Raw genomic sequence first — 26,760 nt, forward strand, 5'->3', positions numbered from 1 at the left:
AGTTGCAGTGGGGGAGATTTAGGTTGGATATTAGGAAAAACGTTTTCACTAGGAGGGTGGTGAAACACTGGAATGCGTTACCTAGGGAGGTGGTGGAATCTCCTTCCTTAGAAGTTTTTAAGGTCAGGCTTGACAAAGCCCTGGCTAGGGTGATTTAGTTGGGGATTGGTCCTGCTTTGAGCAGGGGGTTGGACTAGATGACCTCCTGAAGTCCCTTCCAACCCTGATATTCTATGATTCTATGATCTGTGTCTGGCAGCTCTGTTCTTTACTATAGTTTCAACCAGTTTGTCAGGTACTGAAGTCAGGTTTACTGGCCCGTAATTGCCAGTATCACCTCTGGAGTCCATTTTAAAAATTAGTATCACATCTAGCTATTCTCCAGTCATTTGGTAGAGAAGCTGATTTAAATGATAGGTTACTAACCACAGTTAGTAGTTTTGCAATTTCACATTTGACTTCATTCAGAACTCTTGGGTGAATACCATCTTGTCCTGGTGACTTATTACTGTTTAATTTATTAATTTGTTCTAAAACCTCCTCTAATGTCACCTCAATCTGGGACTGTTCCCCAGATTTGTCACCTAAAAAGAATGGCTCAGATTTGGGAATCTCCCTCACATCCTCAGCCATGAAGGCTGATACAAAGAATTCATTTAGTTTCTCTACAATGGCCTTACTGTCCTTGAATGCTCCTTTAGCATCTCGATCATCAAGTGGTCCCACTGTTTGCTTAGCAGGCTTCCTGCTTCTGATGTACTTAAAAATTTTTTTTGTTATTACTTTTTGAGTCTTTGGTTAGCTGTTCTTCATATTATTTTTTGGCCTTCATAATTATATTTTTACATTTCACTTGCCAGAGTTTATGCTCCTTTCTATTTTCCTCACTGGGATTTAACTTCCACTTTTAAAAGGATACCTTTTTGCCTCTCACTGCTTCTTTTACTTTGTTGTCTAGCCATGGTGGCATTTTGGTTCTCTTACTATGTGGGTTTTTTTTTTAATTTGGGGTATACATTTAAGTTGAGCCTCTATTGTGGTGTTTTTCAAAAGTTCCCATACAGCTTGCAGGGATTTCACTTTTGGGACTGTACCTTTCTTTTAATTTCTGTTTAACTTCCCCATTTTTATGTAGTCCCGCTTTCTGAAATTAAATGCTATCATGGTGGGCTGCTGTGGTGTTTCCCCCACCACAGAGTTGTTAAATTTAATTATATTATAGTCACTATTACCAAGCAGTCCAGCTATATTCACCTCTTCGACCAGATCCTGTGCTCCACTTAGGACTAAATCAAGAATTGCCTCTCCTCTTGTAGGTTCCAGGACTAGCTGCTCCAAGAAGCAGTTATTTAAGGTGTCAAGAAACATTATCTCTGCATCCTGCCCTGAGGTGACATGTACCCAGTCAATATGGGGATAATTGAAATCCCCCATTATTATTGAGTTTTTTTTATTTTTATAGCCTCTCTAATCTCCCTGAGAATTTCACAGTCACTATCACCATCCTGGTCAGGTGGCCAGTAGTATATCCCTACTGCTATATTCTTATCATTAGAGCATAGAATTACTATCCATAGAGATTCTATGGTACATTTTGGTTCATTTAAGATTTTTACTTCATTTGATTCCATGCTTTCTTTCAAATATAGTGCCACTCCTCCACCAGCGTGACCTGTTCTGTCCTTCCAATGTATTTTGTACCCTGGTACTACAGAGGTAGAGAGATAGGGAAAGATAACTTGGGGTGTTTTTGCTCCTCACTTTTATAGTCCACTCACCCTTTGAAATGCATTTTCCTGAGGGTTAGCCCTAGGTAAAGTTCCTTCCAGCTGTGAGGATGGAGACATGGAGTATCACGGTGAAAGAGGTTCCATGATGTTGTTTGCTGAAATGCAGATCGATCTATTCCTACCCTCCTGCACTGCCAAAGAATGGGCACTTGACCAGTGATTGCCAATCAGCTTTGATGACACCTGGGTAGAGGCATCAGCTTGTCCTTCGTCTTTGAGAAACCGGTTTATCCTCTCTCCAGACTTGTCTGGTAAACACATTGTAGTAATATTTTTAGCTTATGTTCATAACTCTTACAGCACATTTTGTACGTACATTACACAAGAATATTGATGATCAGTGCAGTGTTAGTTTTTAAATTATACCTCACAAGGTACAATTTGTACAAAAATTATTACATTCATTTGTAGGGTGAAAATACAGGGTGCTTTCAATCACAACTGCAAATACCTATTTCTGATCCCTTTTTGGATAGCATGCTTCCATGACCTGACAGAGACTAGAAATCTATCATGAACTATACTGAACAAAAAAATCACTAAACTGTATGATATCAGAAGCAAAGGTTTTTTTCCATAGATATGTAAGCCTGTGGCCTGGAGCGTTAGAGAGTATGGAGATTACTGGTGACCAGGGAGAACTCCAGATTGATAGACCCTATATAGTGAGCTGTCTGTTGACATCTGTTGGGGGAGAAAGGGGAAACAAGTGAATGGGCCAGGCGTTATCTGCATTTCTGTGATGTCACACTTTGGGACATTTGGGGTCAAAATTCAGTGAAGTTTTAAGTTTGGGAGTAATAAAAATTATTGTCCTTTTTGGGGAGTGGGAGGACAAGAGATTTGCACCAGATGTGCCTAGCGTGGAGGGTCATCGTGACCAAATCACAGTCTGGCACAGTTGGGTGGCAGAGTCTGGAAAGGGGAAACGGCTTTCTATTTTCTGGTAGGGAGGACTTTTTTCAGCGTCCTATATGCCACTGATCCCTTCTGAAAACTGCAAAGAGGAAGTGTAGACTTGGCTTTGAGGTAGTGGAAGATGAAGACGCAGCTTTACCATCATAGGGCAATAGCTTAGATGAGGAACTCAGCAGAGGGTCCATTACCCTGCAGTCAAAGTTGTAATTACTACAGCTGTCCCCAGAGCAGACCAGGCAGCACTCTCCTTAGGGGTTGGAGATGGACCTGTCAGATTTCTGGAGGCTACCATTCCTGAACAACAAACAATGAGTGAGGGTGAAGTGGAGGAGGGAAATGGTTAATGCAGGAATGCATTGCCTTATTCACCACTTATGCTGTGCGAGGACTTAGGTTCAGACTACTGCCAAGACACCCTGGGGGATACGAATATTACTTAATAGATATCATAAATCAAAATATTTGTATATTACAGGCTTTACAAAGCTTATTCTGTGTTAATTTTTCCCTCAGTAAAGGTTTCTTGGTTTTATATAACAGACTCAGTGCATGTAAGTGCATGTAAGGGAGAAGTATTGCCTGCAAGGACACGCAGGGAGGTATTTCGTTTTCTGAGGTTTCTGGGTAGAGGCTTGTGCTGTTGTTGTTTGTTATGTTTCCAGAAGAAACTCCCTAGATAATTGAACCGGGCCATATATGCTTCTGACAACACCTGTCAGTAGGGTTACAGATATGTACTGGTGAGAATACATGTATACAGTGCTGTGTGTGTGTGTTTGTGTTTGAGCATATGATCGTAATAACCATAAAAGTCAGAATGTTACCAGATAAATCAGCTTTGAAACAAAGTCCTTCATATGGGAGCCTGAGAACAAATACCACAGACGATGGAAGATGTGCAGAGCTGCAGATGAAGTGCAAGAATTGCTGCTGGCTTGAGGTAATACAGCTGTTCCTTCCCTCAATAATAGGGTGGGGGAAACAAAAGTGGATTTAGGCTTGATAGTGACTTATCCGTATAAAATGTATCTGTTAAGTGTAGCTGTACTATTGACAGTGAAGAAAGTGGCCACTTCCTTTGTCAGGGAGACAAATGTTGAAAAACAGCTGAATACCATACTGCTTTCTAACCCTATTAGCTCTTGTGATATTGTACCTTAAAGAGAGAAGCACTTCCGGCCAAGCTCTTTGGTTATGTTTGGGGGCATTAATTTGCATCACTCCTTTACAGGGTGTAGCATACACCCTCCCTTGTCACCATGAGTGGCATGGGAGTGGTAGTGTGTGGTGGGGATGGAGCCAAAACTCTGTCTTCTCCCCAACCACTCTCTGTCCTGTTGTTCCATAGGTGGGAGAGCATCTGTACCACAGCCCTTGTACATGAATGGGGCTGTAATTTGGGGAGGGCTAACAAGAGCTGTATAATGGTGGAAAAGCCTTACTCTTATGCCTTTGCATGTTACAGGGGAATAATCTAGCCTGTACATAGTAAATGCCTAGTCAATTCCATAGGTATTCCTGCTACAAGTATCTGCTTTATAATAAAAAAAAATCTCCACCTTGGAAAATAATGTAAAACTAATTAAACATAAGATTTTGTGCAGCTTGGAGTCTGGTACATGGTTCTTCTGTAAAAATCTACAACAGATTGTCTGCATAAAAATAATTATGCAGATAATTATTTTATATATGTGATAATAATTATACACAAATGCAAGAAGCCTGGGAAAGAAGCAGGGAGAACTGGAAGTCCTGGCACAGTCAAGTAATTATGATGTGATTGGAATAACTGAGACTTGGTGGGAGAACTCACATGATTGGAGTACTGTTATGGATGGATATAAACTGTTCAGGAAGGACAGGCAGGGCAGAAAAGGTGGGGGAGTTGCACTGTATGTAAAGAGGCAGTATGACTGCTCAGAGCTCAAGTATGAAACTGCAGAAAAACCTGAGAGTCTCTGGATTAAGTTTAGAAGTGTGAGCAACAAGGGTGATGTCATGATGGCAGTCTGCTATAGACCACCGGACAAGGGGGATGAGGTGGACGAGGCTTTCTTCTGGCAACTCACGGAAGTTACTAGATCACAGGCCCTGGTTCTCATGGGAGACTTCAATCACCCTGATATCTGCTGGGAGAGCAATACAGTGGTGCACAGACAATCCAGGAAGTTTTTGGAAACTGTAGGGGACAATTTCCTGGTGCAAGTGCTGGAGGAACCAACTAGGGGCAGAGCTCTTCTTGACCTGCTGCTCAGAAACCGGGAAGAATTAGTACGGGAAGCAAAAGTGGATGGGAACCTGGGAGGCAGTGACCATGAGATGGTCAAGTTCAGGATCCTGACACAGGGAAGAAAGGAGAGCAGCAGAATACGGACCCTGGACTTCAGAAAAGCAGACTTTGATTCCCTCAGGGAACTGATGGGCAGGATCCCCTGAGAGAATAACATGAGGGGGAAAGGAGTCTAGGAGAGCTGGCTGTATTTTAAAGAATCCTTATTGAGGTTACAGGGACAAACCATCCCGATGTGTCGAAAGAATAGTAAATATGGCAGGCGACCAGCTTGGGTTCACAGTGAAATCCTTGCTGATGTTAAACACAAAAAAGAAGCTTACAAGAAGTGGAAGATTGGACAAATGACCAGGGAAGAGTATAAAAATATTGTTCGGTCCTGCAGGAGTGAAATGAGGAAGGCCAAATCACACCTGGAGTTGCAGCTAGCAAGAGAAGTTAAGAGTAACAAGAAGGGTTTTTTCAGGTATGTTAGCAACAAGAAGAAAGTCAAGGAAAGTGTGGGCCCCTTACTGAATGAGGGAGGCAACCTAATGACAGAGGATGTGGAAAAAGGTAATTTACTCAATGCTTTTTTTGCCTCTGTCTTCACGAACAAGGTCAGCACCCAGACTACTGCACTGGGCAGCACAACATGGGGAGGAGGTGACCAGCCCTCTGTGGAGAAAGAAGTGGTTCGGGACTATTTAGAAAAGCTGGACGAGCACAAGTCCATGGGGCCGGATGCGTTGCATCCGAGAGTGCTTAAAGAATTGGCGGATACGATTGCAGAACCATTGGCCATTATGTTTGAAAACTCATGGCGATCGGGGAAAATCCCAGACAACTGGAAAAATGTTAATGTAGTGCCCATCTTTAAAAAAGGGAAAGAGGATGATCCTGGGAACTACAGGCCAGTCAGCCTCACCTCAGTCCCTGGAAAAATCATGGAGCATGTCCTCAAGGAATCAATTCTGAAGCACTTAGAGGAGAGGAAAGTGATCAGGAACAGTCAGCATGGATTCACCAAAGGCAAGTCATGCCTGACTAATCTAATTGCCTTCTATGATGAGATAACTGGCTCTGTGGATGAGGGGAAAGTGGTGGACGAGTTGTTCTTTGACTTTAGCAAAGCTTTTGACATGGTCTCCCACAGTATTCTTTCCAGCAAGTTAAAAAAGTATGGGGTGGATGAATAGACTATAAGGTGGATAGAAAGTTGGCTAGATTGTCGGGCTCAACGGGTAGTGATCAATAGCTCCATGTCTGGTTGGCAGCCGGTATCAAGTGGAGTGCCCCAAGGGTCGGTCCTCGGGCCGGTTTTGTCCAATATCTTCATAAATGATCTGGAGGATGGTGTGGATTGCACCCTCAGCAAGTTTGCAGATGACACTAAACTGTGAGGAGAGGTAGATACGCTGGAGGGTATAGGGATAGGATACAGAGGGACCTAGACAAATTGGAGGATTGGGCCAAAATAAATCTGATGAGGTTGAACAAGGACAAGTACAGAGTCCTGCACTTAGGACGGAAGAATCCCATGCACCGCTACAGACTAGGGACCGAATGGCTCGGCAGCAGTTCTGCAGAAAAGGACTTAGGGGTTATAGTGGATGAGAAGCTGGATATGAGTCAACAGTGTGCCCTTGTTGCCAAGAAGGCCAATTGCATTTTGGGATGTATAAGTAGGGGCATTGCCAGCAGATTGAGGGACGTGATTGTTCCCCTCTATTCGACATTGGTGAGCTTCATCTGGAGTACTGTGTCCACTTTTGGGCCCCACACTACAAGAAGGATGTGGAAAAATTGGAAAACGTCCAGCGGAGGGCAACAAAAATAATTAGGGGACTGGAACGCATGACTTATGAGGAGAGGATGAGGGAAATGGGATTGTTTAGTCTGTGGAAGAGAAAAATGAGGGGGGATTTGATAGCTGCTTTCAACTACCTGAAAGGGGGTTCCAAAGAGGATGGATCTAGACTGTTCTCAGTGGTAGCAGATGACAGAACAAGGAGTAATCGTCTCAAGTTGCAGTGGGGGAGGTTTAGGTTGGATATTAGGAAAAACGTTTTCACTAGGAGGGTGGTGAAACACTGGAATGCGTTGCCTAGGGAGGTGGTGGAATCTCCTTCCTTAGAAGTTTTTAAGGTCAGGCTTGACAAAGCCCTGGCTGGGATGATTTATTTGGGGATTGGCCCTGCTTTGAGCAGGGAGTTGGACTAGATGACCTCCTGAGGTCCCTTCCAATCCTGATAATCTATTATTCTATGATTATATATGATCATCTAGCATTGAAGTGCCACTGTCTTTCACATTAACAAGGTAGCTTCTATACTGAATGAGTAGCCATTTCTAACAAATGAGGCCAACGACTAGCTGCCTAGCTTTCCAGTCATGGGACTTGTGCTTCTGTTCTCCTCCCTGAGTGCTACTTGCAGCCAAAAATTAAGGAAAAAGCTTTTGGACTCAATAGTTTGTGTAATAAAGTCTACTGGCAAGGAGACAAATACACACAATTGCATATAGGGGGAACAAAGTGAAAAGCCTACAGAAATAAATATTTAATGACTGTAAAGAATGAAAGATAAAAGAAATTTAGTTTTAGTAATTGTTTCTGATGTCTTTGGTTTTTGCCCTTGGTTAAAAGAAATCTGAACTTTGATGTGACTGAGATGAGACATTGCTGTTTGGTTCCTTACAAAATGTTCATCCTCAAGTGCTTTAGTAATATATTGTCAGAGATGTATATAAAAATTGCTCTCTCTTTCTCTTGTCAATATACTGTGTGAGGCAGGAAGTTGGGAGGAAATTGAAGTTTACTGCTGAACACTCATAAATCTGAATCTGTTACTCATTAATGAGCCCAGTGTCTCTTGCTTAACTTTATTGTTAGAGGATTTATTGCATGGAAAGGGTGTGGTTTAGAAAGTCCAGGAAAGTGTACTCTTCTATCTGCAGGAGAGGCACAGCATGGACTACAGCAGTGTGAGCTACCTCAGCCTCCATACCCACAAATGTGTTTTGATCCTTAATTGAAAAGATGGAAACCTATTGATGGAATAATGTGGAAAGAAAGTAGTTTGCTCTCCAGGCCCATTTAATTCTGGGTTTCTTCCCTGCCAGAGAAGGTGCCAATGGTGCGGTTATCTTTCACTTGAGAAACTGGATGTTTTAGGAGATTGCTAACGGGTTATACAGGGCTCTTTCATCTCCCGGCTCAAATCCAACCCAGGATAGCAGTGATTGAAAATTGTTGTCATCTGTCTGCTGTTCAACTGCCTATGTGAAATGAATTGATGGCTTTGATCTAGATCCTTAGGCTGTCTACATCTCAGAAACATCCTCTGTATGGCCATGGTTTTTTTCATTCAAAAGAAGTTATTTTACAAGCCCCTCTCCCCCCACATCAATGCTAAACACATTGTGAGTGGGTTTATAAATGTATTTAAACAATCTGTCCAATCCCTAAAAATCTGTTATAATCCAGTAAGGTCCTATCATTTGGTCTTTACAGCCTAGCACCTCAAAAGAGGGAGGAAATGAACTCTGGAATGACTGATGGGATGCAAAGTCTTTATTTTTCTTTTTTTTTCTTCTTTTTTTTGTGTGTACTGTCTGAATTTAGCATGGCTGGGAGTGACAAGACATTGGAATCAGCAATTGTTATACTGGTCCATCCCAGAGATCCAGTTAGTTCCAATGTCCTGTATCCATCAGTGGTCAGTATAATTTACCTCAGAGGAAGAAACTTTGCAATGAGTAGTTTTTGAAGGTCCAAACATCTCAAGAGAAGAATGAGGGGGGATTTGATAGCTGCTTTCAACTACCTGAGAGGTGGTTCCAGAGAGGATGGTTCTAGACTATTCTCAGTGGTAGAAGAGGACAGGACAAGGAGTGATGGTCTCAAGTTGCAGTGGAGGAGGTTTAGGTTGGATATTAGGAAAAACTTTTTCACTAGGAGGGTGGTGAAACACTGGAATGTGTTGCCTAGGGAGGTGGTGGAATCTCCTTCCTTAGAAGTTTTTAAGGTCAGGCTTGACAAAGCCCTGGCTGGGATGATTTAATTGGGGATTGGTCCTGCTTTTGAGCAGGGGGTTGGACTAGATGACCTCCTGAGGTCCTTTCCAACCCTGATATTCTATGATTCTGTGATTCAAGGCAATTTAGCTTTTATGTTCTACACAATCTGTGCCTGCATGCAGCCCCATGTAATTTGGCAGTGTGTTGGCAATCACCATAGAAGGCAGTGGAAAGGATTCTTTCCCCCCATCCCAAGTAGCTCCGAAGCCTTGTTGTATGCAGCAATGACTGGTGGTTCTGCATAGTTATGGGGCACATCTACATCTCTGAGCATTCCCCTTTCCCAGATGGTTCCTAAGATTTCAAATACAGGGGCATGCACTGATTACAGCTTCATGGCATGCATGCTCATTACTTTGAGCCTTTGTATCCTGCCCCATCCTTCCTCACAGAACAACTATTCAGTTAGGATCATCTATACCTGTGGAGGTGGGTAAGCAGAATTTGCCAAAATACCTAATTTTGGAACTGACTCTTTTACTGTTTATATTTCTGTACTGCAACCACATTGACTATAATGACCACAGTTTTTGGATGAACAGGTCTATGCACAAAATACTATTGAGAAGATTTTTATAATTTGGATAACCATACCTTTAAAGTAGCTGTCTGTTCCGTGCAGTAACAGAGTCCATTCTGAATGAACAGCTTGTCTTGAAGCTGCAAAGTGTTCTTTTGCGGAACTTTTGATCTGGAGATATGTGTTATGTTAAACTAAACCTTTTGGAGCTATAACACCAATACACTTGGCTGTTAGTATTGTGAAGAAAAGAAATCCATTGAACTAGCATCAAAATAAATTTAAATACAAAAGGCTAATCCATCCATGCTCAACATAAATGTGTCAGGTGATAATTGTTCCAAAAATAGATGTAAGTGGTAAATTGTTATAACTTAGAACAATTTGGCATTCATTAAATATGCAAAAGAGATGTAATTTATATGCTGAAGGAATAGAAGGGAGGGCTATAGCAGGAAAAGTACAATACCTCAGCTTTAAAATTCTGCCTGTTTAGCAGGAAGAGAGAGTATCTTTTTACAGGATATTCACAGTGTTCAATGGTATTCACTCTGCACCACAGGGGAATTTGTAAGTCTCTGGATCGATAAAATACAGTAAGAATCTATAGAGTATCAGGGAAAAGAATCCCAAATCTTGTGTTTATTTTAAAAATGTATCCCAGAAGTCTTTTGGATTCTAGACACTGTAACAATATCTGAAATCAGACTCAGGGTGACAGTTTTACACAACTTTAGTTACAGCACTTGTATAGAGAATACAGGTGTTTCACTGACTAAGCTTAATATACAAGGCTTCATATACAATCACCAATGCTAGTATACTGCAATATGCTACGCTTGGAAAAACACAAGGAAACTAAGGTTGCTATAGAATGTAACAGATCACTTCCTGTAAAGTGAACTAGCATTAGCACATAAAACTTGTTCTTTATGCTTGGCAGTGGCTATATTTTGCTTCTAGATGTAATTACAGTGTTGGCTATGATCTATAAAACAATAAATAATCCTATACCCATGGGTTGGAGAGCTCCTTTTTCCTCATGTCCTGTCAAAGTATGGAAGATCTGATTTGTCATCTTTGGTGACAGTTCTTAGGATAGTTTGGCCAGTTCCTTGCTATAGAGATCCCAAACCAGTGACTGTGCATTCTCAGTGGAGGGCCTACCCCTTTGGAACATATTCTATCCAGCAATCCACCATAGTGCAAGGAAACATCTCTTTGCTCAATGCCTTGACCAATGGGACCATCCTAAATTTTATTTAACTGAATCTGATACATACGTATTTTTGTATGTATTTCAATAGGTGCGAGGTGTCAAGGGTAGTTTATAAGTTTAAAATTAAACAAATCCATGGAGCCACCTAGTCATATCTTTAATATGACTAACTGTGTTTGTTCTTTATTGATACACCCAGATAGTCATAATATTGATTACAAATAAATAAATAAACCAAACAGAATCACTCGAAAAGAGCAGCATGAACTATTACATGGGGAATTTTCTTAGACCTACCATTGCAATTGCACATTCAGATTGAAAATATGATACCTTGTGTCAAATGTTATAAAAAAATTTACATTTTAGACTACCATATGTTCCATGTTCTCTGACCTTGAATTCCACCTCTAAAAAGAGTGGAAACTGGAGGTGAACATCTTTGAAATCCCTTATACTCAGATGAACTTCCATTGTCTTTCCAGAGTTCACCAATTACAATTATTTAGGAAAACACAAAACATTTTGATATGTGAAAAATGTGAACTTTGATTTCTAGATAGTTACATTATTTGTGAACAAGCTTCCTTATAAACTTCACCTAAATACAGCAGCTAAACCAAATACTGCCAGGTGTTGAATGTGTCCATTAAAATTTAATTGCTCAACAGACTGTGCTTTATACATCTCAGAGATTATTAGTGTCATTACTTAAATACACCCATAACGAAATGGGACAGTACAGTACATGATGAATGAAACAATTCAGCCATTCTTAAAGGGAAACAGAAGTAGCCAAAATTGGAGTAATAAAACTAGGACACCATAAATGCGAGATAAACAAGATCAGGAAGTGGTATTAATTATGTGACTCATGTAAATCAAATATGTCTTCTTCCCACTTCCTGTTTTAAATCCTAGTATGCAAAGTGGTAGATAAGGTTTTCACAAATAATGGCTAGAAAATAACAGAAAAGTAGCCAGCTTAGAGGGATCCCATCCATGCTGTCCTAGACTTGGACAGGTCAGTCTTGAAGCCCTTTGCAAATGTGGGTGAGGGGAATGAGACTTTTGCTGAACCAGTTTTAAATGCAGTAAAACTGGTCCACATTAACATAGTTAAGTTTGTTTATATATTTGGATGGGAGAATTAATAAGTAATCAGTTTGTAAGGACCGAAAGCAGTGGTGGGCAACTTGCAGGAATGGCAAACTGCGGCCACTGGGAGCTGCAGGCGGCTCTGCCTGTGGACAGTCAATATAAACACTCTTGTGGCCCGCCAGCAGATTGCCCACCACTGACCTAGAGAATACTAATGTAATAAGTAAGAGCCAACAATTTGATAGTCAAAAATGAATCATGCCAAACCAACCTAATTTCCTTCTTTTACTGGCCTAGTGGATGCCATCCACAAGTGGGGACTGTAGTCATGATGCATCTTGATTTTGTTAAGGATTTTGACACAGTCCCACACAGTATTCTTATAAGCAAACAGTTGGGCTAACTTAACTCTTCATCAGTGTAAGCACACTTTACTTAATCTACATAGGTAAAGTTAAAAGTGGACTGAAATTAAATTTACACATACACAAAAATAAAGTTCACACTTTGTGAGTGTTCCTGTACCAGGTCAGTTGAGGTTGCAAGACTGCATAGCTCACCAAGATAAACTCTTGAAAAAGTAAAGAAATAAGTAAAGATGGTCAAAACGCTGAATTTTCATGACATGGAAAATTCCAACATTTTGAAAGTGTTTTGTTCCAAATGTCAACATTTCCTTCAAAATGAATATTTTTCAAGTCAATTGAAATATTTTGTTTTGATAAACCCAAACATTTCATTTGACCTTTTAAAATGTTATATTTTTATAATTATATTTTAAATTATGGTTTAATAATAATTTTAAAATAATATAGTATAAAATATGCACTAATCAGTGATTGGTATTGTAATTAGTAATTACTTTGGTATTGTAATTGGTATTCTAAATGTTAATTGGTATTCTAATTTATTTCATACCTGGTACTTGATTTGCTAATTTTCAGTAATAGGTATTCTAACTGGTATATTATAAAAACTAAGATTATAAATAAAATTAAAAATATATAAAAATAAATACAAACTGGTGAAGAATGTACTCTAATATTAAATGTCCTTGTATGTCATGTACTCCTACACCAGATATGGACTGGCTACAGAGGTTGCTTATTCACACCAGATGTGTCCATCGTAACATCCTTTAATGGTCTGTCAGGTATGGCTGAGGTGCATTTAAATAAGGTATTTTACACACACTTCCACGTAGTGGCTGGATAGTATAATGCAGTTTATCATTCCATTACATCTCCCCCTTTTAAATTCTACATTCCTACCATTCACAAAATATCCACCATCATGCTATCTTTGATGATCAGTACGAATCAGTTTGTTAAATGTCTCTGAATCATACTGGTTATCTAATTACATAACCCAAACACAACTTGGTTATCTGGCTGTCCCTTAGTTGCAACGACGGGCTGTGGAATTCTTGAGTTGTTGTCTTCTTGTTCTGCATCTGTCATCTGTAGAGTTTGCTCTGTTGATTAACTCTGGGAAACAAACTGTAGATATCAATGGTTTCTACTGTACTCTCCACTATCATACCTGATCAGATATGACCTGGATGCCAAATTCTTGGTCTTTATGACAGCTGGAGGTTTCCATCCCTTTTCTCCATCCAATTTGACATGAACATAGTCACAGGGTTCTAGACCCGGCAGTTCTATGAGTGACATCTGTTGTAAAACTGTTTATAAGTTCTTTTAGCCTTTTTATCCAATTTGGATACTCTCTTCATGGCTGGCCACTTTGGAGAATGAAATAGAATGTAAGTTGGAGCAGTAGTTATGAGTTGTCTTCCCATCAGGAGTTGTACTGGACTATATTCCATAGCTGCTATTGGTGCCAGTCTATAACTCAGAAGAGCAAGGAATGGATCTTTCCACAGCAGAATTTTCTTGGCTGTCTGTACAGCTCTCTCAGCCTCCCCATTCACTTGTGGATAATGTGGGCTGACTTAAATTATGCTGCATTGAATTGTGGTCTGTTATTCATTATTGGAATACTAAAGTGAGCAAAAGTGCACTTCAGTTTCTCAGTGACATTGTGACATGTTATGTCTTTCCAGTACATTAGTTCTATATATCTGTTAAAATAGTCCATGATGACAAGGTAATGATGTCCTCTGAATGTGCATAAATCTACATCTTATCTCTTTCAAGGTCTGTCTGTCAAAGGTACTGTTATTAAAGGTTCTTTGTGTTGTTTTGGTCTGTTAGTTCAGATGCAGTTACATTATTCTTTATGTCCTTGCTTGTGTCCAGCCACCACACTGACTGCTTGGAGCATTCACACCATTTAGTTAATGCTTGATGTCCTTCATGGATGAGGTTTAGGATTTCTCCTCTCCTAGTTTGGAATTACAATGATTTTTTTTAAAAACCATGAGTCCATTTAATGTGCTTAATTCAAAGAAAAGTAGTCTCTTTTCACTTTCTTAATGTCCTTTAGATACTTGGGATCCTTTAGATACTGCCCCAATGTAACTTAGAACTTCCTGAAGTTGTGTGTCTGTCAAGGCTGCTTTTTGTACCTGGAGTTGTCCCTTTTCTGACACTGGTCTATATGTGTCCACACGTATGCCTTTACATCATCTTCTAGCTCACAGGTACATGAGTGTGATGCTGATCTTCATGACAAAGCATCTGCTACTACCAGATTTTTAAAGTTGTTCCTGCCTTTTGGACCGTTGTTTGACAAATTCTGACTGCTTTGCTATCTGTATAGCTATGGCTAGGGAAACCTTTCTTCAGTTGTAGCTGCTAAGAAAGGTTTTTATCTGTTAACTCAACAACTAGACTGTCTCTGATACTTTAATGTTTTGCATTTCCAAAATCACAGTTTTCAGCCAATGCATGCAGAGCTCTTATAAAATAGTCAACTTTTCCCCCTGGTTCTTGAATTCTCTAGTGAAAACATGCTCTTTCAGAAGCCACATTTCTCTGAGATATAAAGTATGCATCAAACATAGCCAGAACCCCTTCACAGTCATCTTTTAGAGGTTTCTAAGTAAAGTCAAAGGATTTAAAGATATGCTCTGCCTGCTTCCCCATAACATAAATTAAAGATGATACCTCTATATCTCCAGTTTACTTGTGTAGCTTGGGAGCAATGTGAAATCTGGCAAAATATTGTTTCCATTCTGGCCACTTTGTTATAGCTGAAATTCTCTGGATCCTTGAATAGTGGCACGTTGAGATCCTGCAACATTTGTTGCTGTTTTGTTTCTGTTCTTAATCTCACTACCAACATCATGCCATGTACTGGTGTACCAGATATGGACTAACAACAGAGCTTGTTTATTCATACCAGATGTGTCCACCAAAAGATCCTTTAATGGTCTGCCAGGTATGGCTCAGGTGAATGTAAATAATGTATTTTACACATATTTTCACCTAGTGGCTGAACAGTATAATACCGTTTAGCATTGCATTACAGTGTGTGTACATATGTCACAGGGTGGCTACCCCCCTGTGATTAAAACACATCCATTTCCCACATGCTGAAGCAGGTGCTCTGTTGAGCCTATTAAGGGGGTGACATTGTGCTTGAGCTATAAAGGGTTAGAAGGAGTTTCTGTGATAGCAGAGCTTGAAAGAGACCTGCAGAGTGAAGCTACTAGGACAAAGGGTCTCCTGCAGTAGTCCCTAAAGCAGGGAGTTGGGGTTGGGTAATAGACCTAGATGGAATGTTTGTTTTTCCTTTGGGAGAAGGCAAAGAAGGCAGGCCAGGTCTTGTCTCTTTTCCAGCTGCTCAGACAGCATGAAGGGATAATCTGAGGGAGGAGGTGCTGTACCCAATTTAAGGCTGGGTGGAAGATTTGGGGGTTTTGTGTTTATATTTTGAACTTCGTGTTAATAAATAAAACAGACCCCAAGAAGGGCTCTGAGTGGATGAGCAAGAGTGCATGGAGTTTTGTTTCAGGAGCCCTGAAGAAGGGGTAAATAGGGGCAGGGCACTGCAAAGGCACTCCTAGCCATGCGGGGATGGTTGCGTGGCAGCCACCTCATTACAATATGGAAGTGAGAGAAAGAGAGTAGGTGTGTACATGTAGCCATGCACACGCACCATTGGTTGTAATGTTTTGTCATATGCTCCCTTTGTTTATGACCAGTGAAGATTGCTTCCATGACTACGGGATGTGGCTGCAGTGTGAGATTGCTCATTAGGTGGAGGGTAGTGAACACAAAGGGTTAACTTTCTTCAAGACATAGTGTGTCACAAATTATGCAGGTGAATAGCTACAGAGGACATTGGTTTGAGCACTGAAATACATCTATAGAGCTACTGAATTTAATCCAGAAGTCAGAGTAATGGCGGAAGTAATGAAAAGCACAGTGCCACAAGAAGCAAAAAAGCAATGAACTAGATACACTAGAGTTGAAAGAACTGTCATGTTCCATAGATTCAGTATGACTCCATCATTGTATGAAACAATGGATAATGGTCAAGTGGATTTTAAAGTATTAAGCCAAAAAGTACAACATTATTGAGAGAACGATCATACACAAAAATAAATTCCACTATATGGTTGCATAAAGGAGACTTCCTTGAAGAGAAGGAACTGATTTTTTTTAAAAAGTTGTTTTACTTTCCCTGGAGCTCTTGTTACCCATGAATTGTATGCTTCTTACTGTTGAAGTCTAGTTGGTATGAAAACGAAAATCCAGACACTAAATTTTCCCAGATCGATTGGTGTTGCAGTTTAAATTTGGTTTTCTTGTTAATGATCAAAATTCCGCTGCGCCAAGCAGAATGGACAGGGGAGTCTATTTCCAGTGCTACTCCTCTGTTCTCCCGTTAGGAAGATAAGACCCAAGTGTGAGAATCATGGCAGAGGCTATCTGTAGAGAAATAATAAACACATTTCATAGATGGGGATACTGAGGCAGAAAAAGTTTAAATGACTTGTCCACAATCACACAGCAAGACAGTGGCAAAGCCAGCAATAGAACTTAGAAATCCTGACCTTCGGTTCTCTATACTTGCCACTAGATCTCACTCCTCTCCACAGTTTGCATGTTGTTTAAACTGCCCGAATTAGGTTTTGAAATGCCCCCATTAAGATGAACAGAAGTTCAACACCTTGGGGTGCTGTTGTTTCATTCTATCTGGATGCATGTTCAGTAAGACTGCAGTGCCTCCATTCATACTGGAGGCTTGCCTAAATCATGCATTAATACACAACAACTGGGGTGTAAATTCTAATGTGCTCGAATATGTCATGCACTAACTGGCCCACATGGGTCCTGCTGGCACATACTAATACTTCTGTGGTGTGCTTTAATGCAGTTCCTTTTCAAACAGGACTATGTTACTAGAATCATAGACCCTGCACTAGGGAATTTTTAGTGCATGCCAGCAGGGTCCTTGTGGAGCAGTTATTGTGGAACACACTGATGTGTACTAGAATTTATGTTCCAGCTGGTGCACACTATAGACAAGCCCTGAGTCAACTCTTTCTTTTGTTAAGAAAAAGTTAGCATATGTGACTCCATTTTGGTTTGGGGCCCATCATTGTCTAAAAGCAAACACATCATGCACCAGGAGGAGTGTTCCTTAAATACTGCATTCCTGTGAAAACCCTCCCCCTTGTTTCCAGCCTGTCTCGACTCCCTGTTTCTGTTCTTTGTCTTTTTCTAACTCCCTGCCTCCTAGCCTTGATGTGAGCCTCCCATCCTGATAAGAAAGGCTACTGGTGCATTGCTTTAGGACCATGTTGTGTAGTTGAAGTAATGGTCTAGCACGGGAAATGTACCTAGCAGGGATAGGTGGTAGATAAGGGAAGGGTTTGTCTATTGGCTAAGGTTTCCAATGCACAAGGGCAACATGCTTTGCTAAAAGGTATATAATCTCTGTATAACCTGCATTCGGGGTCCCCTCCTGACTAGCGGGGGGTACCACGCTCGAGCGTAATAAACTTAGTGTCTCTGGAAACTCTGCAGTTGTGGACTTTGTTCATGTGCCTCAGCCTAGACTCGAACTGTGCGTGACCTATCAGGTATAATTCGTAACACTTTGCAGTAGAACAGCTACTCAACATAGTCAACTGACAGAGAGAAAATCATCCCCTCCCTCAGCCACGATAGTCCTATCTAAAGTAAAAGATTAAAAAAAAATCAGGAATAAAATATTCTTGATAACAGTTTTTAATATTGTTTTCTAATTCACTGTTCTTACTTCATATTTTTCCTAACTCACTTTTCCAGCCCCTCCTTTTTACAGTGCTATTAGGCTACAGATTTTTGTTAAGCCCTGTGATGGGATGTGCACTCTACATAGAGTGGGAAAGGATTAATATGGACCTGAGAGGCCAATTAATCTGCCTGCTCACAGCTGGAGGGTGGGCCAGACCTAATCACAAATAAAGTCCAGCTGAGGGAGATCAGGGCTTGTTTCCATAAAGAGATGGGTGAAGGCTGTTGTGGGGGAGGAAACTCAGAGAAAAGGAAATAGGGGAGTGTCCTCTCATTGAGGAGTAGCCTGAAGGAAGACTGAGAAGAGTAGACAGGCTTTTCTAATAGCTAATGAGAGCCTGTCCAAACCCCTGAGTAAGAGGAGAAGGAAGCAGCCAGCCCTTGGATTGTGAAGTCAAGGAAGCACAGGATAGTATGAAACAGCAAAGGTATAAGATGGCTGTCAGTTGAGTCTAGTGAGGTGATAGCTTGACTTTTATACATATGAAACACACATGCTGCTTATAGGATTGGTAAAAAGACTCTGGCCCTGAAGGGGCAGAACTCTGGAAAGTAGTCTAGCTGGAGGACTAGGATACTCTTCTGGCCAGAGTAGGCCAAATGACAGTAGGGAGGAAACTGAGGTAAGGGAGTTGTAAAACCATATTCAGTATCTTTGCAAAATGCGCACTGAAATCTAAGCTTTACCAAATGTTTTTAGGTTGTTGAGGCCTGTGGTTTTGGTTCAGATCCAATTCACTTATAAAAACAACAAGGAGTCCAGTGGCACCTTAAAGACTAACAGATTTATTTGGGCATAAGCTTTTGTGGGTAAAAAAAACTACTCCTTCAGGTGCATTTTTTTTTAATCCACAAAAGCTTATGTCCAAATAAATCTGTTAGTCTTTATTTAAGGTGTCAACAGATTTATTTGGGCATAAGCTTTTGTGGATTAAAAAAAAATGCACCTGAAGGAGTAGTTTTTTTTTACCCACAAAAGCTTATGCCCAAATAAATCTGTTAGTCTTTAAGGTGCCACTGGACTCCTTGTTGTTTTTGTGGACACATACTAACACAGCTACCTCCTGATAATTCACTTACAGTAATTTTACAAGTCTGTATTAGTAAGATTGGTAAAGCACAATGACTTAAAATCAGGATGTTAACAGGTCTCTGCATGACAGAAACATTTAGATCCAAATGTGAAAAGAGAAACTTGAGTGGAGATGTAGTATGCTCAGGAGAACCAGAGCTTTTGCACTTGTTAGTGCTTTAATTACACTGGGACTAATTTACTGGTAACTGACTAACTCTGCTTTTATCAGTCTACTTTTCTCATTTGGAAGCAAACAGATATAAACTCAGTCACACCTTGTAAAATTGTATCTGTTTTTCAAAGGTGTACGTGGAAAGAGTTTTAACTTTTATGTTTAATGAGGTATATGCAGTTAAAGAGAAGGGATTCTAGCCTTTGTAATTGAAAATACAGTGACATTAAAGGTAAACAAGAAAAGACATACTAAATGCGTAACACCTGATAAATTAGAAAATCGGTGCTGAGCTGTACAGATTCTGAATACATTTAGTATTATGCAGGGAGGATCATAGCAGTTGCTTGATGCACTAATGCAAGTGCTTGTAAACGGTTGGGCTTCAATCCTTGTGGGGGATTTTTTTCCACTTGCTGGATAGGGAAGCTCTAGTGAGCAGATGGCTCTGCCTATCTCCTTTCCTTTTTCTAATTAAAATATCCTTGGTGACATACTGTAATTAAGATCTCAGAAGGTAGGTGAAAATCTTCCCCTTTGACTGGGGAAAAAACTCCAGTAGCCTCTGTGTTGGGTTGTGCGCTACTCTTTTCCCCCTCCTCCCTGGGTGCCACCTGATGTACTGGGGACCCACTGAGCCTGCCTATTCCACCAGCCTGGGCTCCCTCGCCCTGCCCTGCTGTGCCAGGCCTTCAAGCCTCCTCTAGCACACACACTGGTTGGGCCACACACACCTGCAAAAGTACACCGACACTGAGAGCAGCTCTGTGTGGGAAGATTCAGCTCGGGAATAGCCTAGCACACCCCCTCTGGAATGTAAACCCAAAATTGCATTGTCTTGTACTGCACAGAAATCTGTACAGTGTAAGCTCATGGAAATCATCCCCTCCCTCAATGTGGAGAAAGATGTGCATAGCTTTTCACCCACCCCAGTTATGAATTGCACAAACTGGTTTGTAGAAAACAAAAACAAGTTTATTAACTATAAAGAGTAGATTTTAAGTGACTATAAGTGATCAAAGCAGATTAGTAAATAAACGAACAACAAACTCAGCTTAACACACTAGAAAGGTAGCAAATTCTCACTCTGGGTGATACAGGCTGGCAGATTCTTAAGGCACAAATTGCCTTGGCTTCCCAGGTTTTCATACACAGGCTAAAAATTCTTCTAGCCTGGGATCATCACTTCCTACAGTTCAGTCCTTGCCCCTCGGGTGTTTCCAGGTGTGTGATGTAGGGACAGTGAAGTCCACTTATGATGTCATTGTCCCCCTTTATATCTTCTTCCCACTTGCTGGAGAGTTCTTTTGCTGTGACCTAGATCAAACAGCTTCCAGGGTGTAGTGCTATCTCAGAGAGGTTCCTATTGTACACAGCTCCTGGGGTAATCCTTGGGCTTGTGTGCATTTCCTCAATAAGCCAATAACATTGTTTGGCCTTTCTACTGTTTTACCTGTGAGGCTGCTTTGTGGGTGCTTTCTACCTCACAACATGTTTCAGTAACACATATATAGTAAGACTTCACATCCAATGACAGCACATACAATCCAACGAGATATTAATGTCTAGCCGATCAAGACTTTTAGAACGATACCTCACAAGGCATACTTTGTATAAAACATATCCTAATTAAATGGCAGTGGTGAATATTGGGATGTGTCAGCCTCCATCTCCAGGATCATTTGCTTCGATGGTTATCTTTCTTATATGATTACTGATTTTTCACAATATTCAATTTGAATGATCACTTAATTCTTATCCACATTTTCAGAGGCTTCCCACCTCTTTCTCTTCAAACCTCATATCATAGCCTTGGAGCTTCCTCTCCCTGCACAGGGCCTTCCAGTAACTCCTCAGCATCCCCCTGTTTCTCTAGAATCATACAACAACCATATAGCTCACAATTAGATCTTCCACCCTCTTCTGCAGGATCTGAGTTTTAGCGGCAACTGGATTCAGGCAAAGAATCTGCCAGACTTTCTGAGCCTTCTAATGGGAGGGAAGGTGGAGTTCCATCCTTATGATAGGGAACAATGCCCTTACCTGAACCTCAAAAAATTTATAGTTTCAGCTTGTAGAATGGGCCAAAGGCCAGTACAATCATATTTTACCATTTATCCAGTCTTTGCCTTTAAAACAACTCCATTTGATTTTAAGTGCTAAATCAAAGGATCCATAACACTATTTTAGCCTTAACACAAAACAAAACACACATGTAAACTTAATAGGACTAATAATTACATTTTGGTAATGCTAATAAAATGTTATGTTCACATTTCACTGGCAAACTTTGCCAGAAGTGGCAACTGTTCACTATATGGACTAAATTCAAGTGCTTCTGCTTATGAAAATATAACTTTCCATGTTACTGATTATTTTTAAAAGAGCTTTTAAAGGGTCCACTTAAAGGACAAAGGAGAGGATATAAAAGTCTCTATTCAGCAACCTTTCCTCTTACTTAAGTTGTCAATATATGCCATCAGCACTAGGGGAAAAATGTCTTGTGACAGCAAGAATATTGACTATCAGGTCCAAAGCAGCAGGACACCTTTATGCTTATAGGCTGACTGTTGTTGTCAGGGCTGTGAGCCATAGCAGCATATCATTAAGGCAGGTGTGACCGAACACCTTACTCCTCTGGGTAATCCCCAAAAGTCAAAGATATCTTCCAAACCTTCAGTACCAACTGCTGTATATACCAGATCCGGTCATTTGTTCATGATGGGAATGTAAATATTTTACAAAAGAAGCAATGAACACATCTCACAAATGGAACTCATTCCAACTTCTTCGTTAGAGGCTTTTACATTGAGCTCCAAGCACAAATCTTCTTCTCAATCTGAAACCCTTCAAGGTACAGAATGTATATACATCTGTTTATACAGTGTCTAGCACAGTGGGGCCCCCAACCCTGCTTTGGGCTCAAACAGTAATATAAGCATTAATAACTTAGTCCTAGTAGAAAAGCTCTCAAATTCTGTCTGCAAAAAAATGGGCCCAAGCTGCTAAATTCCAAATCTGGATTTCAGCCTTCTCCAGAGTATGGCCTGGCGCCATGGAATTTAATTCATCCTATTGTAGGAATAGAATCCCCCTGTAAACTTGGATCTGGAATCTGATTCAGAGTGCTTCCCCCATGCATAAATGTCAGGGATATTCAGCTCCAGGATTTTTGACCTAGGTCTTGTTGACAAGCAACATAATGATTAGGATAAAGTGGAGGGATTGGTGGGGAAGTATGGCTGGAAAGGGAGATTGGGAAACGGTTTTAGTTAGCCTTTCTCCTAATGTGTTTCTCCTCGTGTCCAAGACAAGGAATCTTTAGTATATCTTGCCCTATAAATTCTCTACCAATGGAAAAACATGTTTCATCTATTTGCAGTCATTACTAGCCATCTTATAGCTTATGCCGTGAATGTTGATGAAACATGCTCATGTTATTTTTATTCACTTCTGATTTCTCCTCATTTTTAAATTTTTTCCAATACATTTCTTCATAAAGGGCGAGTTCTTCAAAGACTGAAAGAGGAGTTAGATGCCTAACTCTCCTTCTGCCTTCAAAATGCTTTCGAAGATCTTTATGTTGAAGCCATTTGGTGGCATTGAATTGTCACACTGATCGTAGGTTTCTCACTATTAATTCCTTTCCTATGCTAGGTCCTTAGCAAAAAGGTTGGTCTTGGGGTTAAGGCACTGGTCTGGCATTGGATCTCCTGAGTCCAATTCTTAGCACTAATTCAGATTTCTGGTATGTTCTAGGGTAAGTTATTTAACTTCTTTCTCTCTCATTTCCTCCTCTGTAAGATCAGGTTAACAATGCTTCCTTTGTCTGCCTCTGTCTGTTTGTGCTGCATCTAGCAAAATGGGGACCTGATCAGGGCCTCTAAGCACTACTGTAATACATGTAGGCTAGGATTTTAAGGAACTTGGGAGTTAGGCACCCAATTTCTATTGAATTTCAATGGGATTTGTGCACCTGACACTATGTGGCCAAGATGTTCAGAGGCAAATTAATAATTCCTAACTATACGAATGGCCATTCTTAAGTCATTAATACTAGGTCACCTGAAACTCTTTATTAATGTAAGGGGTGGTTACCCATTAAGGTTGATGTTCACAGAGGGCATGAAGGGAAGGGAGGGCAATATGCAGATAGGCATGCTCAGATTCCGCCCAGATTATTGCACCACACTGCTACATTTCAGCTTACCTGAAAGCAGCAGGTCTTCACACAATTTCTTGATGGCTGATATTTTTATATTTTGTGTGGCTTTAACATAGCTTAAAAAAAACTGTATGGGGTCACTGGGTTCTTCAGAGCAATAGCAACAGCAATGCAGAACAGGAATGCAACACTTTAAAATGTTAAAGCCAATTCTTTTTTTATCCTCTTTTAAAATAGTCAGAGAATGACCCTGGAGTTATGGAACATAAACTAGCTTTTCTCACTTCCATTAACAACTCGTCCTCTATCTTTCTGGGTACACTTATAAACCAATACAGTATAATGTTCACCAGCCAAGCATACAATCTCAGGAATAAAACACATGAACTCTGGCTAAAAAAATGCAGGCCTTAACAGTACACGGAGCAAAAGAAATAATTATATTAGAGCTCTGTCAGGGCTCAGCCCAGTGAAATCAAGGCACTCAAGATCTGTGCCTGGTTATGTAACTTAGTCTCTTATACTGGTCGGGTCCTGACCTCACTTCCATTTGGCTGACAATGCCATCCACTGGTGTCCTGTTCACCTGTTTCTCCCAGTGTTTCTGAGTTTTCCCAGACCACCCTATACATAGAATGCCCACTAAACTTTTACCTTCTTGTCTTTTGGATCTATCCTTAAGAGTCTCCTCTTCTGTTCCTGCAGGAAGTGAATTAATCAATTGTATATTTAAAAAAACACTTTTTATTGGAGCATCAAGATGTGCAAATGCCTTAATACAGATCATAATCCCACTAGCCTTATTAATGACACATCACATGTAAATTTAAATTGTATGCTGTTTGGGGCAAGGATCATGTAGTTTTCTCTTAGAGTTTAGCGCATCTTTGAGTTCTCTGAAAACAATAAATAAGTAACCACAGGACATCCTGCAGGATTGCACTTCACACCAAAATCCATCTGAATTACATGGTACTCAGCATCTCTCAGGACTGGCCCTTTGGTAAAGAAATGAATGCACCAGTCCTACAGTCAGTTTTCACAGAGGAGAGGGGTATCTACTGTGCGCTGGGCTCCAGGTGCTAGTCCTGGCTGGGCTGGGACTAATGGGACTTCCTCTTCCCCTACAGGGGCAGCTCCCGGGGCTGGGTCAGACCCACCTCTGGGAACATAGCCTAGCTCTGAGGGCAATGCAGAAGTGAGGGGGCAGCCCCCAGCCCTTCCCCTTTCTGGCTCTGGTCCTAGTGCTTAGGGGTTAAAGGGGCCTTGGGCTGACTGTGGGGAGGGGACCAGACCATGGTGCCACCCTGATCATGGGGGCACTGGGTGGTCATCTGCCCATAAGTCCAGTCCCGACTCCCCAAAAGTGACAACCCCCCATATCTTGTGACCTTAACTCCTGCTGATGGCAGTGCTGGCTTTAGCACTGGGTGTCCAGCCAGCAGCTGTTGCTTTCTGGCCCCCCATCTCTGAAGGGGATGCCCCCGCCAGCAGCAGCAGCACAGAAGTAAGGGTGGCACTCCAACAACCCTTTCCCCCCCCCAGACTCCATTACCCTCTTCTGGGTGAGGACCCCCACGGTTACAACACTGTGAAATTTCAGATATAAAGATCTGAAGCCATGAAATTGTCTATTTTTCAAATCCTATCATGTTGAAATTGACCAAAATGGACCATGAATTTGGTAGGGGCCTACTAATTACCATTCTTAGCATTGATATAGTGCCTTTCATCTGGAAACCTTCTTGTTCTTTATAAAAGTAAAGAGTAAGCTGTAACGCTGTTATCTTACAAGTGGGGGAACTGAGGCATAGAAGGGTAAAATGACTATTCGAGAGCACAAGGCAGATTAGAGGAAAACTGAGAATGGACCCCAGGGCTCCTAAATTAGGGCCTAAACTGGGATTCACTAAGTGGCTTCAGCATGTCCCTTGTTTGAAGCACAGTAGCACTGAAGACAATGGGACTATTTGTGTGTTTAAGTACCATGCTGAATTGGGATCCTAGGACTCTTTCCACTCAGCCATGCAGCTCCTAGAGGGCAAAAGCCCATATACAGATACTTGTAGAAGTGTGTGTAAGTAAGATACAGTACGTGTTTGAGGTACTGTGTTACTAGTCACTCCTTCCGAGAGCTAGTCAAACCTCTCATTTGAAATCTTTTGTTTGAAGTTGCCCACAGGAAATTCTCATTTCAATTATAAATATTTGTTTTCAAAAAACATTTTGAAATGGTCTGTTCTCTCACTTTCCTCTTCCCCTTCCCTCCTCCCCCAGTCCCAAATACAATACAATGAATTTCTAAGGGAGGCTTGGGGGTTTCTTTCACTTCCTCCTTTCTCCTACATTCATTAGCTTTTTTACAGATCTCATATTGGAAATATTGTGGAGTGGCAAAAAAAAAATGCCCCCTTCCATCTCTACCTCTCCCTCAAATAAAAACAGACCAGATCTAAATGAATGATGGCCATATGTTAGTGATGGTCTGGAGGAGGAGGAGTTGTAATATAAACTTCCTTCCTCCCTGGTTTCCCTGCCTGCCACTCCCCTCCCCTGTTTAGAAGCTTGTAAGTATGTTACAACCTTTGAGCTAAGGAATTTGGGCTCTGTAGCTCAAGGAGTGGAGTCTCAATTTCAAATCCCAATCTGCTGTGGAGGATCTATCCAAGGACATTGTATTACATTAGCTTATATAAACACACATTCTGGCTGCCACTACTATCCTGACATGAAAATCTAAAATATGCCTGATTGCATAGAAATTCAAGTTGAGTCCAGACGCTGAGTTGATGTAAGGGAACTGTCTCTTTAGTACAATAGCACTGTGGAACATTCAAGTCTTACTCCTAAAATTCTCATTGCAATTTATTTTCACAGTCTACTGTGACTATAGACTCTGTGGTCTATTTGAAAGTGAGTGAAACCCTAAATTATTAGCCCCGGCATGTCGCTAGTGTATAAATTGTAAAGACAACTCCTCCTGTGCAAGTGATGCACAAATCCCAACAATGCCAATTTGTTCTGTAAAATATATTCTAGGAACAAAAAAAAATCCAAATTTCCAGTTGTCATAATGTTTCAGTTTGGATTCATTTATCTTAAGTAAGGAGACTTGGAGTCCACTGAAGTATTGAGTTGTTAAAACTCCATTGTGTTTAAGTGACACTTCTGCAGTTTTCTCTGCCTACCTTTCTAGAGCTGGTTGAAAAATATAAAATTTCAACAAAAAAAAGGGCCACTTCCTTTTAACAAAGTTC

The sequence above is a fragment of the Lepidochelys kempii genome, chromosome 3 (assembly GCF_965140285.1).
Source record: "Lepidochelys kempii isolate rLepKem1 chromosome 3, rLepKem1.hap1, whole genome shotgun sequence".
NCBI classification, from domain to species: Eukaryota; Metazoa; Chordata; order Testudines; family Cheloniidae; genus Lepidochelys; species Lepidochelys kempii.